The sequence below is a fragment of the Macaca fascicularis genome, chromosome 7 (genome assembly GCF_037993035.2).
Source record: "Macaca fascicularis isolate 582-1 chromosome 7, T2T-MFA8v1.1".
Lineage (NCBI taxonomy): Eukaryota > Metazoa > Chordata > Mammalia > Primates > Cercopithecidae > Macaca > Macaca fascicularis.
The window spans coordinates 1856807-1876207 of record NC_088381.1 but is presented as its reverse complement, the minus strand read 5'-3'; the positions used below and the strand labels follow the sequence as shown (position 1 = coordinate 1876207).

The 19401-nt window shown below is 42.1% G+C and overlaps 1 protein-coding gene across 4 annotated transcripts in view; it reads left to right on the top strand.

Annotated features, from left to right (window-relative positions):
- The window catches only part of GABRG3 (gamma-aminobutyric acid type A receptor subunit gamma3), a 568731-nt gene that overhangs the window by 254279 nt on the left and 295051 nt on the right, over positions 1 to 19401 (top strand). The window lies entirely within an intron of this gene.

The following is a 19401-nucleotide window of genomic DNA, read 5'->3' as shown; positions in this document are numbered from 1 at the left end:
TTGGCTGCCGTTTTCAGCCAGTGCATTCACCGGGCCTCTGGTTCCTGGAGTGGCGGGCACGTAACTCTCCTGACCAGCAGATCCCCCTCTGACCCTGAGAAATGGGGACAGAGCAGTGCTGCCCACTTCCTGGCAGGCACATTGTTGACACCTTTGGCCACAGCCAGCATCTTATCTAGTACTCGCTTCACCCTCTGGAACAAACGAGGCCCAGAGGGACTTGGCCTAGGATGCATTGACCCTCACTTTCAGAAAAGAAATGAAAAGCCAGGCCTCTCCCTCCTCAAGCACTATTTATCCCCAAAGAACATTTTATTCTCCTTTAATAAGACATTGATATCAGGGGGAAAAAAAAAAAACTGAAAGAAAAAGGAAAGTAAACCATATTTCACATGAGGTGCAAAACCAGCTGCCTGTAAGGTGAGGGCTCTGCGTGTCCTTGGATGTTAACTTACGTAGAAGGTTGTTGGTTTAACACTAAGGTATCAAGTTCACTAACAGAAATTAGAACATGTAGTAATCACACAATTAAGAAATAAAAACAGGCGGGCTTGGTAGCTCACGCCTGTAATCCCAGGGCTTCAGGAGGCCAAGGTAGGAGGATCACTTGAACCCAGGAGTTCGGTTTGAGACAAGTCTGGACAACATGGTGAAACCCTGTCTCCTCAAAAAATCAGAAAAGTTACCTGGGTCTGGGCGTGGTGGTGTGCACCTGTAGTCCTGGCTGCTCGGGAGGTTGAGTGGGGAGGATCACCTGAGCCTTAGGACGTTGAGGCTGCAGGGAGTCATGATAGCGCCACTGCACTGCGGCCTGGTCAACAGAGTGAGACTCTGTCTCAAAAAAATAAAAAATGTAATAATTTTTTTTAAAATTAGCTGGCCGTGGTGGCATGCACCTGTAGTCCCAAATATTTGGAAGGTTGAGGCAGGAGGATTGCTTGAGCCCAGGAGTTCAAGACTCCAGTGAGCTGTGATTGCACCACTGAAATCTAGTCTGCGTGACAATGAGACTCTATTTCTAAAAAAAAAAAAAAAAAATGAAAAAAAGAAAACCATGGCAATTTTCTTTTATCTACAAAATTTAATTACTAGATTTTACCCATGGAAATAAGGAAATTTGGGAAACCTTGTACCACCATAACTACTTTTGAAAAATAACAGATGCTAAGGCAATTATTTGAATATGCCAGCCTACCCAGCATGTTTTTCTTCATAATCTTGATACATCACATGAAACTGCTGGTTTTATTTTTGCTTATAATTAGGAACAAGTATTTTTAATTGTCTTAATGCATGTTTTAAAATTTGTAAATGCTCAAAAGGGTTAACTAAAGGATAATGCTTAGTGCCTGTGAAAACACACTAAATGTAAAATAAATAAAACATTTTAGCACCAATTAAATAATACATAATTTTGTTATTTTAATTTTTATTTCAGGTTTGATGGTACATGTGAAGGTTTGTTACATAGGTAAACACATGTCCTGGGGGTTTGTTGTACATATTAGTACATCACCCAGGTATTAAGCTCAGTTCCCAATAGTTATCTTTTCTGCTCCTCTCCCTCCTCCCTCCTGCCATAAGCAGACCCCAGTGTCTGTTGTTTCCTTCGTGTTCACGAGTTCTCATCGTTTAGCTCCCACTTATAAATGAGAATGTGGTATCTGGTTTTCTGTTCCTGTGCTCGTTTGCTAAGAATGGTAGCCTCCAGCTTCATCCATGTTTCCGCAAAAGACGTGTACTCATTCTTTTTTTATGGCTGCATAATATTCCATGGTGTATATGTACCACATTCTCTGTATCCAGTCTACCACTGATGGGCATTTAGGTTGATTCCATGTCTTTGCTGTTGTGAGCAGTGCTGCAATGAACATGCACATGCATGTGTCTTTACGGTAGAATGATTCATATTCCTCTGGGTGTATACCCAGTAGTGGGATTGCTGCATTGAGTGGTCGTTCTGCTTTTAGCTCTCTGAGGAATCCCGCTATTGCTTTCCAGAATGCTTGAACTAATTTACACTCCCACCAACAGTATATAAGGGTTCCCTTTTCTCCACAACATTGCCAGTTTACTGATCGCCGTTCTTACTGGCGTGAGATGGTATCTCATTGTGGTTTTGATTTGCGTTTCTCTAATAATCAGTGATGTTGAGCTTTTTGTCATGTTTGTTGGCTGCATGTATGTCTTCTTTTGAGAAGTGTCTGTTCATGTCCATTGCCCACTTTTTAATGGTTTTTTTCTTGTTTTTCTCTTGTAAATTTGATTAAGTTCCTTAATTAGACCTTTGCCAGATGCATAGTTTGCAAATACTTTCTTCCATTCTGTAGGTTGTCCATTTAATGTGTTGATAGTTCCTTTTGCTGTGCAGAAGCCCTTAAGTTTAATCAGATCCCATTTGTCAATTTTTGCTTTTGTTGCGGTTGCTTTTGATGTCTTTGTCATGAACTCTTTGCCTGTTCCTATGTCCAGGGTGGTATTGCCTCGGTTGTCTTCCAGGGTTTCTGTAGTTTTGGGTTTTACATTTAAGTCTTTAATCCATCTTGAGTTGATTCTTGTATATGATATAAGGAAGGGAGTTCAGCTTCAATCTTCTGCGTAAGGCTAGCCAGTTATCTCAGCACCGTTTATTGCATAGGGAGTTTTTCCCCATGGCTTGTTTTTTTCAGCTTTGTCAAAGATCAGATGCTGTAGATGCGCAGTTGGACTTAGTTCTGGCCTCTCTATTCTGTTTCATTGGTCTGTGTGCCTGGGTTTTGTTTGTTTGTTTGTTTTTTGAGAGGGGAGTCTCACTCTGTCACTCAGGCTGGAGTGCAGTGGCGTGATCTTGGCTCAGTGCAATTTCCACCTCCTGAGTTCAAGCAATTCTCCCACCTCAGCCTCCCGAGTAGCTGGTATTACAGGGGTGTGCCACCATGCCTGGCTAATTTTTGCATTTTTAGTAGAGATGGGGTTTCACTATGTTGGCCAGGCTGGTCTAAACTCCTGACCTCAGGTGATATGCCCGCCTTGGCCTCCCAAAGTGCTGGGGTTATAGGTCTCAGCCTCTGCGCCCGGCTATGTGCCTGTTTTTGTACCAGTACCATGCTGTTTTAGTTGCTGCGGCCTTGTAGTATAGTTTGAAGTCAGGTAACATGATTCCTCCAGCTTTGTTCTTTTTCCTCAGGATTGCCTTGGCTATTCAAGCTCTTTTTTGGTTCCATATATGTTTTAAAATATTTTTTTCTAGTTCTGTGAAGAATGTTGTTGTTAGTTTGATAAGAATAGCCTTGAATCTGTACATTGCTTAGGGCAATATAGACATTTTAATATTGATTCTTCCTATCTATGAGCATGGGATGTTTTTCATTTGTTTGTGTCTTCTCTGATTTCTTTAAACAGTGTTTTGTAGTTCTCATTGTAGAGATCTTTCACCTCCCTGGTTAGCTGTATTCCTAGGTATTTTATTTTGTGTGCATGTGGCAATTGTGAATGGGATTGCCTTTCTGATTTGACTCTCAGTTTGGTTGTAATAATATAAAATTCTGAACTTCATATAAATCGAACCAAACCTGTAGAATGAATTTGAGATGCACTATAATGGTAATCACCTGAACTTGATCTACAGCTCAAACTACCTGGTTTTTAAAAAATTGGTCACTTTATTTCCACATATTTTGACTATTTTCTACCTGTCAGAATGTCACTATAGACGGTTGAAGAGGGTTATGGAAGACATACCCTTTATGTGCTCAGACCCCAGAGAGCACAATTAATTCATTTCCGTTCTTACTTTCTGTATTGGATGTTACTCCTGTTACTGTTATTTTTTAACTATAGATTTTTTCATAGAAATATGTGTTCTATACGCAAAATGAAGCATCGGCTTTTATAATTTGTATGTGTTTCTTAAGTTCACATATGCCTTTTTTAAACCATTTGCTGATGGTTTTGGGAACAGGTTTCCATTTCACCCTGTAAGAGTGAAGAAAATAATTATCCCATCCTCTTTGGAATAGCTGCCATTTGAAAATGGGAAACGCTTCTGTTGTGATCTACTTATTTATTTATTTTTACTTTTGGTATTAAACCACCAAATGACTTAGCTCAGAAAAAAAATTCAAGTGTCTAAAAATATATTTTACAAATTACAGCCCTGAGTTTACCATTCTGTTGTAGTGTGTCATTAAGAACTGGCTGCAAAGGACCATGCAGCAGGGTGAGGAGCAGCTAAAATCTGGGCTATTGTTTGGTCCTTTGAATAGTGAATGTAATTGTTAAACTCTATTTTAAGTGGTTGAGTCAAGTTTAAAACAGTAAACTGTGTGTGTGTGTGTGCGCGCACACACTTTCTAATATTAAAGGAAATTCAAGAACAGAGAAAAAATGTTTAAACCTTAAATATTCTATATGAAATATCAAATATCCACATCTCAAACCTACGTTTTTAGGCACATACACACTGGTGCTACACTGGTGCTATTGTATCGATAAACCAAGAACTTATAAAGTTACCTTTATATTTCAAAATATTTTCCAAACATTTACATTTTCAAAAAATCCTATAACAAACAGTTCTATATGTTCAGTGCCATATGCTCAACGTAATAATATAACTCTAGTTAAACTAATGATAACGAAGTCACACTAACATGGATGACTTGGGAGGCTGCTTGAGCAGCAAGGTTTTCTTTGCAGAACATTCCTTGAGGCTCTTCTGGTAACAGTGTTGTGAGTGGGGCAGGGAGAAGAGGAGCAGGAGGCAGAAGAGGGCTTGGTCCAATCCAGGAGATTTTAGGCCTGAGGGAAGTTACCTGTCAATTTCTGAATATCACTGGATTGTCTGCTATAATTCATGAATGTGGGTTTGAAAACCCAATGTTGGTGGCTCCCAGAAAATGTCTTGGAGTTGAAAGGCAGGGGCTGGTCAAGGCTGACATCCTAGAAAATCCCTCGTATCCTGGCTTTGGAATTGAAAATAGAGGATTTAACTTATTGTCATTTTCCTTTTTATTTATTCATTTGTTTGATATGGTAACACTTTTAGGTTTTGCTTGGTAGGCAGAGAATGTCTAAATAGTATTGATTCTTCCACAGTTATATAAAGGAAAGAATAGTCCAATTATCTAAACGTTGCGAAATGCATTAAATTTTTTTAACGTAAAGATTTTTTTCTACTTAATTATCTGATCTAAGCAATAGATGGAGAAACTGTAATGCCACTCTCATTTACCTGAGGTTCATCAGATTTTCTCATACAAAAATCCAATTTGTATCCAAGTAAATAATAAAGCTGGCTGCACAATAAATTGTATCAGACCAGTGAAGACATGAGTAGGCTCTCCCAGCTCTTCCAATTCTGGTAAAAATACGTTTTTAATATATGAAAATGATCTACAAGAAGTAGAACAATTTTAGATTAATTTTTTCAGGGAAAAATGGAAACATCAGATGTTTTATTATAATAATTGTACCGTGTTAAATGGAGTGAAATTCAATTTTATTGCAGGAAATTGTATGTCATAATTCAGTCTAAGTTTGAGCTTAAAAATGGTGTTTAACCACCTGGAATATGAATTGAGGGCAGATTACAATAACTCAGTACAATAAAAGAGAATGAACCTCACTCCTATTGAATTCAGTAGATGCTTAAAGTAACCCACTCTGCACGCGTCTGGTCTGAACTGCAGTCAGGGTGAGTGTGGTCTGAGCAGCTGTCATCTAACCCAGGCGTCCACCTGGAGCCTCCTTCTTGCCTCGTCACAGAACCCATGTCTCCATGAAAAAAGCTGCCACATGGCCAACTCACTGGGTTGAATCTAGCCATCAGTTAGGACCAAGGAGCCACATGGCCAACTCACTGGGTTGAATCTAGCCATCAGTTAGGACCAAGGAAGAGACCCGGGATACTTCAGAGCTTTGGGGTAAATTGGGGCAGCTGTTCTCCTGCCAGACCATGTTCTGAGTGCTGGGACTAGAGGCTCTTCCCTACAACTCTGCTTTTAATTATTCGGTCTTGACTTGGGGACAGGAGACAAGAAGGCCTGGCTGAAGAACGTGAGGCTGTTTATTCTCCTTGATGAATATGTTTGCAGTCAAAATACATTATGAATTAAAATAATTTTCTACTAATAAACATTTTTGGTGAAAAATGTTACCATTTATTAAACATTCCTTCCCAAAAATAGTCAGGCCCATGGTGGTTACATTCACTCCCATGATCTCTTCTACTGCCTGTCCAGAGGAAATGAGCTGAGAGAGCCCCTCACATCCTCACTCCCTCGGGGGCTGTGGTCAGGAGGGGCAGGGCTGCCAGGAAGCACAGCCAGAAGCAGGCGGGTGGCTGTGGGCATCAGTCCAGCTGAATGGCACCCAGGCCCCAGGCACCTCCTCTTGTCTCTGGGGTGGAAGAGATGGGGGCTTGGGTTCCGGAGACCCCTGATCACTTGTGTTGGAGACCCCTGGGGCTTGGGTTCCGGAGACCCCTGATCACTTGTGTTGGAGACCCCTGGGGCTTGGGTTCCGGAGACCCCTGATCACTTGTGTTGGAGACCCCTGGGGCTTGGGTTCCGGAGACCCCTGATCACTGCTGCCAGCCAGAGGCAGAGGGGTTGGTCATGTGAGAGCCTTGGCTCGCTGGGGAGAGGGTAGGCAGGGCCTCCTGGAGGGCAGGGGCTGTGTGGATATTTTACTTTGTGCCCACACACCTGTGTGTTAGGCTTCTATTTTCTTTAAATTCCCAGTGGGTTTTTTTAGTGGTACCTTTCTAGCAAGCATGAAAACCTTTCTAGCGAGCCCACACACCTGTGTGTTAGGCTTCTATTTTCTTTAAATTTCCGGTGGTTTTATTTGGTGGAACCTTTCTAGCGAGCTTGAAAACCTTTCTAGCGAGCCCACACACCTGTGTGTTAGGCTTCTATTTTCTTTAAATTTCCGGTGGTTTTATTTGGTGGAACCTTTCTAGCGAGCTTGACAGAGTGGACCAGGGTGTCTGTCTTAGCCAGCTCAGGATACTCTAACAGAATACCTTGTCCCTGGAGTGGAAGAACATTCAGGATAGAGTGGGGGCTTTCAAGCAACAGACGTTGACTTCTCTTGGTTCTGGAGGCTGGAAGGCCAAGGTCAGTGGGCCAGCCTGGTTGGTTCTCGGTGAGGCCCCTCCGGGTGTGCAGAAGGCCACCTTCTTCTTGCGTCCTCTCAGGATGCGGGCATCTCTCTTTCTCTCTTCATGAGGCATGAATCTCATCACGAAGGCTCCACCCTCATGACCTAATTTCCTTCCAGAGGCCTCACCTCATAAAGCCATCACCTTGGGGAGTCAACTGTCAACACATGGATTTTGGGGGGACACGAACGTTCAATCGATAGCCGTATATGTGACTAAGTGAACCCACCACATGAACATTTTTCTACAAAAGATGCCAGACGCCTGTACAAACCACCAGGGAACCCAGGTTAGGATCCTGATAGAAAGTGGGGTTGAAAGTTCGTCCTCATTCAGGTTTTGTATGTTTTTTATAAACAGGGAAGCTATTACACATCATGTGAATTATGAATTCTATATCAATTCCATATTTTATACCTAATTACGTGGATCAAGTTATTTCAGTTTACAATATGACATTTTTTCCCTCTTTACATTTTGTGAACCAAGCATTTCTAATTCAGACAATCACCTATGGGGCAGGGGGCTTTAGAGAGAAATGTCCCCAAGACTTTCTTCCTTTTTCTTCTGTTAGTCTAAGGAGATTAAAAAATAAGGAATAAAATTCTACAATTATGTCGAAAAGGAAACCAAAAATCATTTAGAACCAACTGCCTCTATTCTGTCTAATTCTATTCTGTCTAGTCCTGTGACATTTGGTTGCTGGATTCTTATTTTTTAGCAGTAAAAACAAGCCTCCTACAGCCCACAGAAGCCAGTGCTGCAGACTCCCAGAGCAGGCTCCCTGGCCAGGACCGTAATCCAGAGAGCGGACGTGTAGCTTCGGGCCCTTCTCGGGAGCCCCGTCTCAGCCCTGCTGTGTGTTTGACTGGTGATCTTTGGAGGTGCATGTGGAGCCTCTGGGCCTCCGTCTTCCCATCTGTACAATGGAAATAACAGTAACACTTCCTTCCTAGGGTTGCTGTCATGTTTAGACATGTCAGCAGGTCCTGCAAGCTCAGCTCCCTGCCTGTCGTGTAATAGGCAAGCTGTGTGATCTGCCTTTCTCCTCTTCTTCGTCACACACGTGAGGAGGGGACACGTTCTCGGTTCTGGAGACCGCGGTGCTCCGAGCCACCTGCTCCTGGGTACTGGTGCTGGACTGATGTGCTCTGGGATGTGCCCTCACCCTTTAGTTACTAAGTAGGTGTCTCTGTCACAGGGTTATTTGTTCAGCAGTGAAGTAGCTTCTCTTACGGATGACCAAAGAGTCTGACTCCCGACCAGTGGCCCTCTCTCATGAATGACATGATAATTAGGAAGCAAAGGGATCTACGCCAAAGCAGGCCTGTGCTGTGAAGGGCCTGCTGCCCAGACACTGAGAGGGGCCACCTGAGCTCCTGCAGCAGCCGAGGTACCCAGCGTGAGGGAAACGGGGGTGCTGTCAGGTGCAGGGAAATGAATAAACAGTCCTCTGTGGTCTGCTCCACTCTCCAAATAGCCACATTTCTGGCCTGTTGGCTGAGGGCATGGGGGTTTGTTTTGATCCCCCTTCTACCCATGTAATGAGAGAGAAATGCCTTGATACCCCTAAGGAATCTAGTTGTAACTCGAAGAGGCCCCCACTGGAAGCTCCAGATGTCCTTGAAAGTCTTTTGTTTTGTCTTAAAAGCTTATTAAAAAATGAAATTGTAATTTAAACTATTTTTCACATTTTTTGTGAGAAATAAAACATAATGTCCCCCAAATCATGATAAAATGGATGCTCCAGAAAAAGGTGTAGTCAGTATACCTATCCCTGCACAGAGGATGCTTTGTTCACCTCTGAGAGACAGGAATTTAGAAGTCATACGTCATCGTAGTTCACAGGTGAACTGCCACAGCCCAGCAAATCCTCAGGCTTTCTTAGATGGTCAGGGGAGATTGCCAGGGTTATCTCTCAGTGACTCCATCATTTGCTCCACATGGCTCACTGTGTCTGTGAGATTATGTACTTATCTTTACAAACCGTCGTTCAATTTAGACTTGTTTCTTAAAACTGGCATGTGGAAAGCTGAGGTGTGGGTGGGAATTTTGTCTTCTGGGGCTGGGTTTGGATCCCTAAAGAAGGAAACATAATTTTCTCCTCCACCCTTCATGAGTTCTTAGCTGGGACTGCCTGTAACCAAAGACAGATTAATAAGAGAAAACAAACAGGAGTTTATTGACAGGTGTGCCTCCTGTATACCTGGGCAATAAACCAGAGAAATGAAAGCAGATCTCAAGGGTAGAGCCCAAAGAAATATCTTAGACTTGAGGCTCAAATACCATTGTTCTCTGAAACAAAGAACATTGTAGAGGAAAAACCCAGTTAAGGTGGCTTGGGACAGCACTGGAAAAACGAGAAACAGGTGCAGAGGTTTGCCCTGCAGACCTTTTCACTGGTGAGTCTCTAGTGATGAAGGTGATGAAAAGTCCTCGTCCTCTTCCTGCTGCAGAGATGGACACACCCTTACTAATGGTTTTTCTTGACAGAAGTAAATTTCTCTACAAAAGATCACTTTGAAGAGCTTCTTCTGGGTCTGCAGTTGCTCAAAATAATCCTTATATGAAAGAGACATATTTTGGGGTAGCATATTCTGGTCTCCTAGTTGTATATATATTTTGGCTGGTGTGTCCTGAGCCCCATCAGATCCATGGTACAGACCCAGAACGCTTTTCTGTAAACCGTGTCTGGCGCACATGGAAGCATCTCAGGGGGAAGCTGCTCATCCCTGTCAGGACTCCGATGTGCTCAGGGCTGTGTGAGCCGCTCAGGGCTGCGTGAGCCGCTCAGTCCCCCAGGGTCTACTTGCACAGCGTGGAGGGAGACTGGAGAGCAGAGCTGAGCTTCTGAGAAGTAAGCATCAAATCCTATGGTCCCCAGCCCACTGAATGGACCCCCTGACCCCCCGTTGGCCAAGAGAAACCTTAGAAACTGAGTTCCCAGCCATGACGGGACAGGAGGTGGGACATGCCTCAGTGTACCCTTCCTCAGTAACCTTTCACCAGAATTCTCTCTAAGGAGGAAGCAGAAACCAGCTCTGGAAAACAAGAAATGAACAACTTATCCCTTTATCGCCTTTAGCCAGTCACCTGAGGCCAGGATCGGATTCCCACTCCCTCTTTACAGCCTCAGCGTGACAGCCCACCAGTTTCACAGTGCACCCGTTCCTGATTAGAGACCACCAACCACAGAGTGGCTCTGGCCAGCCTAGGGAGGATGCACAGTGAGAGTTTCTCATCCTCTGCTTCACCGTTTGACATCAGAGGGCCAAAAACTGTATCCTCGGATCATGCGAACACTGCCATTGTTTTTAACATGGGTCTCACGAAGAGGCATGAAGCGCAATTGCACATGTGTTTGTTTTCTAAATATTCGTGATTCCTCCAATAGCTTATTGAATATACATATCCATCCCCCCACTCAGCAGACATTCCTGCTCCCTTTACCCCTCCCTTGAAGGACTTGCTCTGGGCTTGTGCTGGAGGTTATGCGTCCCAGCCTGCAGGATGGCCACCCGTGTGAAATGAAGCTCTCCTTTCCAAATCTATGGACCTTGCGATTCTTCAGTTGACACTCATTTGACGCACTCTGAATCATTCAGCCATTTCCATTTTATTTCATAACCTGTGCAAATGAGAGATTTCAAGAGAACATGAAGCCTAGAATGGCTGTGAGGGTGAGAGCCTCCTTCAGACATATTTATCACTTCGCTGGAAGAGGAGATACAGAATGGGTTATTTAAATCCAGTGCTGACGCACAAGCGTTTCAGGACACCAGTATGAGTGAAGACCTAGAACACAGAGGGACTTAAAGAGGTCAGATATGTAAGTATGGATTTAAAAAAAAACATGACCCAATTCTTCTGGAGTCATGCAAACTAGAACAGATGGGAAATCATCCTTCATGTTTTTCCAAGACCTTTGAAACGTGTCCAGGCCTGGGCTGCAGGATCAGGATGCTGAGCTGAGAAGAGGCTGAGCTGGACCTCACACCAGCCGCCGGCAGTCGCCACTGCCACACAGCTGGGCAGCAGGACCTTGACCTGCCCCGAGAGGCACAGAAAACAGCTCCATGGGCTCAAAAGACACACAGGGACAGGGATAAGTTAGGAAGGTGACCGCGGCTACAAGAAACAAACGGCGTCGCAGAATAGGTGCAAAGTAGTGTATTAAACTGAATGTGATTTTCAAAAGAGAAGCAACAGTGTGTAGTTTCAAATCAGCTTAACAAGTTACTTCCTGCCAGCTGCACCCACAACATGAAGCTTTGTTAGGATGTCTGGCTGTGACAGGCACCTCTTCCCACCCAGCTTGTGTCCTTGTTTACTGGGACTTGAGATGCCACAGCCCATTCAACTGACTTTACAGCCAGGCAGGAAGCACCAAATTTATAGGGTCTCTACAAGGATTAAGTGGATAATATGTGTCTGTAAATTTAATTATATGTACACCTGTTATGCTTAGACTATGCATGCCCTGATGAACGCTGAAATACTGTTATTATGTCTGGGAAGAAGGAATGAAGGAGAGGGTGAGAAGAAGAGTTAATTCAGACCTTGTTTTCCTTCAGCGTTTAGAAGCTGAACGTTTAGTCCTTCATACTGGACCTAGTGTGATGGGATCATCTCGAGGTTCTGTGTCTCACAGACAGCAGCGGTGGCAGATTCTCACCCTTTTTTTCTTTCATTTCTGTTTCCTATCAGGTATGTGATAAATGAGACGTCAGGATGAGGAATGTATGCTTCCCTAGGAAGCAGTCACTGAAGTTACAGTTGTTTGATGTGTTTAAGTGGATACAGTGGGGAGAGACAGTGTTGAATGACCGTGGGCCCTCGGAACGCCCACTGGCCGGAGGAGGAAGCCTGCCGGGCAGCCTGCCTCGCCCCCCAGCCCAGCTTGCGGGGCTGCCTTAGCTGGAGGGAGCCCGGGGGGCGCAGTGCGTCATCACCGCAGCTACTTCACGTTAGTAGGGAGGCCACGCGGGAGGCCCTGGAGGATGTTGTGGAGCTACGTGGATCTGGATAAGACTCTTACTAAATTATGTGCTGTGTCTCTCCTCCTCCAGTGAGGAACCTAAGAGGGCAAAGGATGGATGACAGCCCCCAAATTTCTATACAAACTCTGCCTAAGTTGTATAGACATGTCTTAGGTCTGCGTGTGACACATAATCAACTAAATAATTATTACTTGTTAATTCTGCATATGTTCCCTTTTTCTTTCTTGTTGCAAAGGAGTTGGATATTTTTGAACTTTTCAATCACTTAAGAGTTTGTTTTCTATGACAAGGCAAAGTAAAGTTCCCTAGAATTAGCAGTAACTTACATGAGTTTAATTTATCTGAATTTCCAAAGAACAGCCAGCATTGCTACTGTGCTGTACTAACCCAGGGTTAGGATTGCTTCAAAAGCTTCCACATATGTCACTATTGTTAGTATCCCAACATTCAAACAAAATAAACAGACAGAAACCAAAACTCAGCATGCGGAAGTGTCAACCTAAATAACAGAGAGAGTCTCTCTAAAAGAAAAGGCGTTTATGTGGGAATGAAGCATTACAATGGGAATACACTTGCCATAGTAAACTAGGTGTGTGTTCAGAGAGGAAAAGGAGGACAAAGACTTTTAAAGGAAAGAAATGAGGAAGATTACATAGTGATTTTGCATTAGTCATTTTTGGATGCAAAGATGAAGAAAAGGGTGACACCCGTCCGAGGTGTAGATGGGCAGTTGCTTGGCAGATGTCCTTGAAGAAGTATTTTTTGTCTAAAGTTGCAATGGCCTTCGTCCGAGGCTGTGTTTTGTATAGCGTCTTTTTTTGTTTTGAGGCAAACAAGTGTGAGAACCCTCTCTTCGTGGCCTTCCCTGGCTCTGTTTGTCAAGGTTTTCTTAACATTAGTGATTCTATTTTGATTCTGACAACTTTCACAGAAGAATATTCGCTAAATATTGATTCTTTCAAAGAAAGCATAAGCTCTTTAGTAGTGAAAGTCTTTATAAAGCTTAGGATTATCTTTGCATTTTCTAACCTTGTACCTCTGAACATGTATATACTTTTAAACACAAAGATGTGCCTGAATTTGATGGGCTAATTTTAAATATTTCTTTCTCTAGTACTAAATTTAGAGCATTGGTCTAAATAGTACTAAATTTAGAGCATTGGTTTAACATCTATTCAGTGTTCATGAGATGCTTCAGAAATTATCTATGTTATTGATAAAAATTTTGCCCAAGTTGTATAAAGATGTATTTACGTCTAAAGGATGAAAATTTTTCCCATCTGCTTCAATATATTGGTTTCTGCCATTTTTCTAAGAAAGTATTCTTAGTTATGCTCAAAAGTAAATGATAGTTGACAGCCATTTATCAGTTGCTGTAGGATAAGAACTGTCATTGCCTTAAGCTTTCACAGGAGTTATCTAAGATCTCTTAACATTATAAAGCAGTACTAATTTATATGCTTGGACCTCCAGCTAATTGTATTATGATAAATTTTCATACCCTTATTATAATACTAGTAATGATTGGTTATGCAGCAGATGTTAAATTCAGTCATTTAGTACTGATGCTTTGAAACATTTATGAAAATGCCTAATGAATTAGTGTCATCAATTACTTAGTAATTTCCCTGAAATTTAAACTTCAGTATGGCAGCCCAGACAAACCCACTGGGATCTCCCACTTGCTCTATTAAATGATCATCGTGACTTTCTTTCTGAGCCCCCTCAGTGTGGTTAAGATCGTTCTATAATTTTAAAAAATGAATTAGATTCAGCCCATCATCTTGCTATAGTGAAAGCAGGTGTGGTCCTTAGAGCGAAGGGCAGAGTTGGGGCACACATGTGAGCGCTCAGAACGATGGAGGTGGGAGCCAGTCCGCAGTGCTGGAGGCTAAGACCAGCTGGAGAAGGTAGGACCCTTGCTTGCCGACTCAGTGGGGCATCATATCAAGTTCTGCAAATGACAGCTCCATCCAAGTTATTGATTGTATGATTTGGGGAAGTTACATCACAATTAGTAAATATAAGTCTCATACCATCTCATTACATGTGCATAAAAACAATGAAGTGATTTTGCTTTCCTTTGAATTACCAAAATAAATCCTTTACAATATTTATTATTCCTAACGTGTTAAAACATAAAAGGGAATTATGACTTGATTTTATCCACAAAGAACAACAAAACATCTGTTTAAATGCATTAATAGGAATCTAAGCTTAGATACTGGATACTTTTCAGATAGAACCCTGACCTATAACATTTTTTCTTTTAGATCTGATCAATAACTTTTCATGGAGACTTAAGCGTATTTTCTATTCTTATGATAAAATAATGTGTGAAATGTAGGTTTCAACACTTAACTGAACGTGATTAGTTGATACCATTGTGTGTCCCCAGGATCATGATGTGTGTTTGTTATGCATTTATTTTAGACCCTGAATCTTTTCTCAAATAAAATTTCACATTTCACGTGGAATCCTGATAAAAATTGAAATATTCTTACTGAAGTTGGAATAAGATAAAGCCCTACCATCTCCATCACCCCCTGCCTCCCTTCCTGCCACCCTCTAGAACCCCAAGAATTCCAGATTATCTCAAGCATCCATAGGAAAGGGCGTGAAAATAAGTGTTTTTAACACACAGTAAAAATTATTGGATGAGGTCTTCCTGAAGAGGCAAATATGAATTATGTCTTTTAAAGTCTTTTCAAGGTCAACAAATTTCCACATATTATACGGTACCTGAGGTCACAACAGGTCGTTGGTCATGAGGTGTCTGTGTCAGTGTGAGTGTGAGGGAATGGGAAACCTGTATCTCTACATGGAATAAAAGTTAGTGGCAACATTATTTTCTTTGTTTCCTCCTGTATTCTTACCTTCTTAATTGACCAAGTTTAGACATTTGGCAACAGTTTCTAGAACTGTTACACAAAGCAGTAGAGGACTTACAGCAGCAGCGGCCTTATTTCCATCCTTATTTTGGGTAACAGAGTGCGCCTCCTTTCTAGGAAGTGTGCTATTTGTGTGGCGGTGAGTGTCACACTTCCCTGAGCAACAGGCTTTCAGCACACCCTCACATTCAGCAGGCAAACCAGGCGTTCGGTGACAGGACTGTGTTGTCATTAAGAATGTTTGGATGCTGCATCTAAAAATTCACTTTCCATTGAAATGTTCTCTTTCATGCACTATTTAATTTCTGACACACATCAGCCACTATTCTAGTGCATAGTTAGTAGTCCACAAACATCCTATAATTAAATTGAACATCTGTCTTTTCCAAGGTGAATAATTCAGGTGAGCCAGATTTCTTCTCACGCTCTGTCTCTTTCACTGTCATATGGTATTATTGACTTTGAATGTGTTCTTTTAGTTTTTCTCATAAAAGGTTTACTTTTGACAAGAGTTAAAACTAGATTCAATATTACTGTATATGAATTCTGTATATAAGTTAAGAATTGAGTTAGACAAATAGTAACACAGACTGAATATCAGTGGCTTAACCATACAAGTGGTTATTCTTCCAGAGGGCGTTCAGCTGATATGACAGCTTCATAAAACCATGGGGACCCAGGTTCCTCCCTCCGAGCTCTGCTGTGTCCTGAATTGCTTCCATCCTCCAGCACGAGATGCCTGGTTTGCCTGGCCCAACTGCTGCACCAGCATTTCAGACAGCAGGAGTGAGGAAGGGTGTGAGAATGACTCACAGAAATCCTCTACAGTAAGCAGTCTTTTTAGCAGAAGCTCAGACTTGTGGCTGCACCAAGCTGCAGAGGTGGCTGGGAGATGCTGTTCTCTAAGCTGGACATGTTTTATAAGAGTTCCCTTATAGGGACGGAGGGGTTAATGAGAGGCAACCAGGTGTCTCTACCGTGCTGTGACATTAGTTTAATTGCTCTGGGCACAGAATAGTTATTTTTAAAATATTTGAGTATTTGTGATTAAGACAGGTTGTCTCTAACCAAATTATTAATTAACTAGGGACAATCCAGTTAGGTTTTGCCTGAGTGGTCCCCTAATTTACATAGAAATTAAAATTTACTCATATTACTTTGATTTTTTTTTAAAAAGAGCTTGACATTTCATTTATTGTGAAAGAATTCATTGCTAATAGTTCCCAATCAGGACAGAGGTGCTTCCAGAATCCAATGTACTTGTCAAGCCCAGGCTCAATTCACTTCCTATTCAGTTGAAACGGAGAGTGGGTATGTGTTAGGTCTTGATCTGACAAAGTAGGATGAACAGTAGTGCAGTTCAGGCCAGCATTTGCTAAGGAGTGGAGAAAGTGTCTCAACAGAAGAACACATGGGTGACAAATATTTAATTTGGGGTAATTTGCTGTTTGATAACTATGAGATTATTCTAAATACTTAAAACAGAGTCATTTTTTCATGTCTTTCAGAGAGAGTGGCACATAAATATTGGTTGAGTTATAAATATTAATTGAAAGAATCCCTGAATGAATTGAAGCTCTTAGGACATATTTAATTTATTTGTGACTATGTTCGGATTTTTCCTCAACATCCATTAATAAGAGACATTGCAGCTGCATAAATCCAAGGCAGGGTGTACGATCAGAGTCGCCACAGATGAGTACGACCCCGTAGTGCTTTGATCTCTGAGAGGAGTTACAGGCTTCAGCAGCCAATCAGGTCAGCTTCACAAATATCTTCTGCCTCCAGTGATAAGGAAGACTCATAATGCAACCCTCTTCTTATAATCACTAGAAAAATAAAATGCTAGATAAGAGGCAGGGTGTGTGTTTTCCATGTAGATGCAAGAAGGAAGACACTCTAATGTTAATTATCGTGAACACTGTGAAAATAAACAACACCCAAAAGAAAACAAGCAAATGTTATGTTTGATTGGGAACTTGCTGTATCAAGGGGTCAGCCAATCTCACTTGCATTTGTCAGAGACTCAAATGTAGGCAGGGGATGGGGAAGAAAGAAGGCATATCTTCAGGCACACCTGAACACATCATGCTTCAGGTGTGCCCTGCTTTCAGGGGACGCTGGAGGCAAACAGAAGAGGGCATTCCCATGGGATTGGTTAGGAGGTGTATTTGGCTTCCTGAGCTTGTTCTTAAATTGGAAGCAAAGGCAAAAATGATGGAAGCTGGCAGTTACTGACCAAGGTGAGAATATTTGCGGCTGACTGCTTGCAGGGCTTGTGGTTTTGCCTCCTGGGCTGGTTGCTGCAAAGGTTGTTGCTCAGAGTTCTGTCTTTCTATATGGTTTGGCCATTGTCTATTTGTATATTCATTCTGTTAATATCAATTCAACATCAGTTAATACTAATGAAGCTTAAAGGACATCTTCTTAAAATGCATGGCAGAAAATTTTAAGATGAAAAGACCCCAATCACGGCTTTTCCAGTAAATGTAAGTTTTTTGAATTTTACACAGTGTTTATTTGTTGTTTCTACTTGTTTATTTATTTTGGCTTTGCTTAATCTGAAATTGATCGATGGGGTTAAGGAAATCAGAAAGAAAAGCATTTAAAATATTTACTAAGTGTAGGGTGTGCAAATACTGGTTCCTGGTCACTTGGAAAGATTTAGAGGGAGTAGAAGGCATCTTCTCTTAGCCTGCTTGGAGATGAAGAGCATATGGTTATGAAGACATTTAAGAGGTAAGTTTGAAAATATAGCTTCTCCTATCCACCAATCACCTTTTTTTAAACATCATGAAGCTAGGCTGTGTCCCAGGGCTTGAAGAATGAAAATGAAAGACAGGTGGTCACTGAGCTGTAGGAGCTGTGGTTTACATGTGGAATGAAATATGCTAACAGGTCTATTACAGCCCACAGAGTCAGCACCATAGCAAGGTATGAGCAAGGATGGGTAGAGGGCAGAGGTCCCAGGAGACTCACTGCAAAGAAGGGGTAAAAAGACAGCAGAGCCTTGCCTGGTGAGCATGCTGGGAGCACCTCCCCCAGGAGGTGCTGAGGTTCAGGACATCTTCAGAACCACACAGCGCTTAGCTAACAGAGAACATATCATGCTCCATCAGATGACATGGCTTCAACCTAGATAGGTCTGTTGTGTTTACTCCATTTGATGCTTGTTTAACTTGCTGCACGTATGTGTTGAATATCTGCAGTATTTTTGAATTACAATATCATTTGAATAAAACTCTCTTTTAAATAAATATTTAAATCTTAGCTGGGCATTGTGGTTGTGGCGTGCTCCTGTGGTCCCAGCTACTTGGGAGGCTGAGGTGGAAGGATCGCTTGAGCCCAGGAGTTTGAGGCTGCAGTGAGCTGTGATTGTGCCAGTGCACTCTAGTCTGGCAACTGAGTGAGACCTTGCTCAAAATTAATTAATTAAATTAAATTAAAATATTTACATAAAATAATAACCTTAAATTTTTCTTTTAAATGAGGGTTATTTTTCTTTTTAAATTGTTTGTTTTCAAAATTAAAATTTCATTTTTAAAATTTAGCAACAGTGTGTATGGGGGCGGTCATGGCTGGTGTAGGTGTATAACAATTTCCACAGGCTCCTTGCTCCTGAAGAAGTGAGTGGAAGTTTGTGGGGTTTCTCCCTTCTGCAGACATCTCACAGGTCGTGCAGATGAGGTGATAGCTCTGGACCCTCCTCGTCAGTCCTGTGGGACGTCCTACAGGGATGCATTATCTGACTTAGGGAGCCCAGTCCCACAGAGGAGAACTGCCCTCCTCTGCTGCAGTGTGGGAGATGGGGAGGTGAGGCATGGCCACGCCTTGGAAGGTAATGATTCTGGGCAGGTAGCAGGTGCCAGGCAGAGTGCGTGACTGAAAAAGCTGGTGAAACAGCCCAGCCATTTGGAAACACCAAATTTTTCAAGGGGCCTGCTTTCTCACTTAAGAAATACCTCATAGAGCCATGTGGATTAGAGGAAATAAGACTGATAAAGTTGTAACATGAATGTCTAGTGCATAATTAATTTTTGATAAATGGTATTAGTTATGGGACAGCAAATATATTAATGAATTGTTGAAATTATTGAGAATCATTTAGCTAAAAATTAGATTTTCCTAAAATCTATCTTCAGAAGTCAGCCAAAATATGTGTTAGATATTGTGTTAGTCTGTTTTGCACCACTATTAAGGAATACCTGAGACTGGGTAATGTATAAAGAAAATAGATCGGGCACGGTCGCTGATGCCTGTAATCCCAGCACTTTGGGAGGCCGAGGCAGATGAATCACGAGGTCAGAAGTTCGAAACCAGCCTGGCCAACATGGTGAAACCCTGTCTCTACTAAAACCACAAAAAA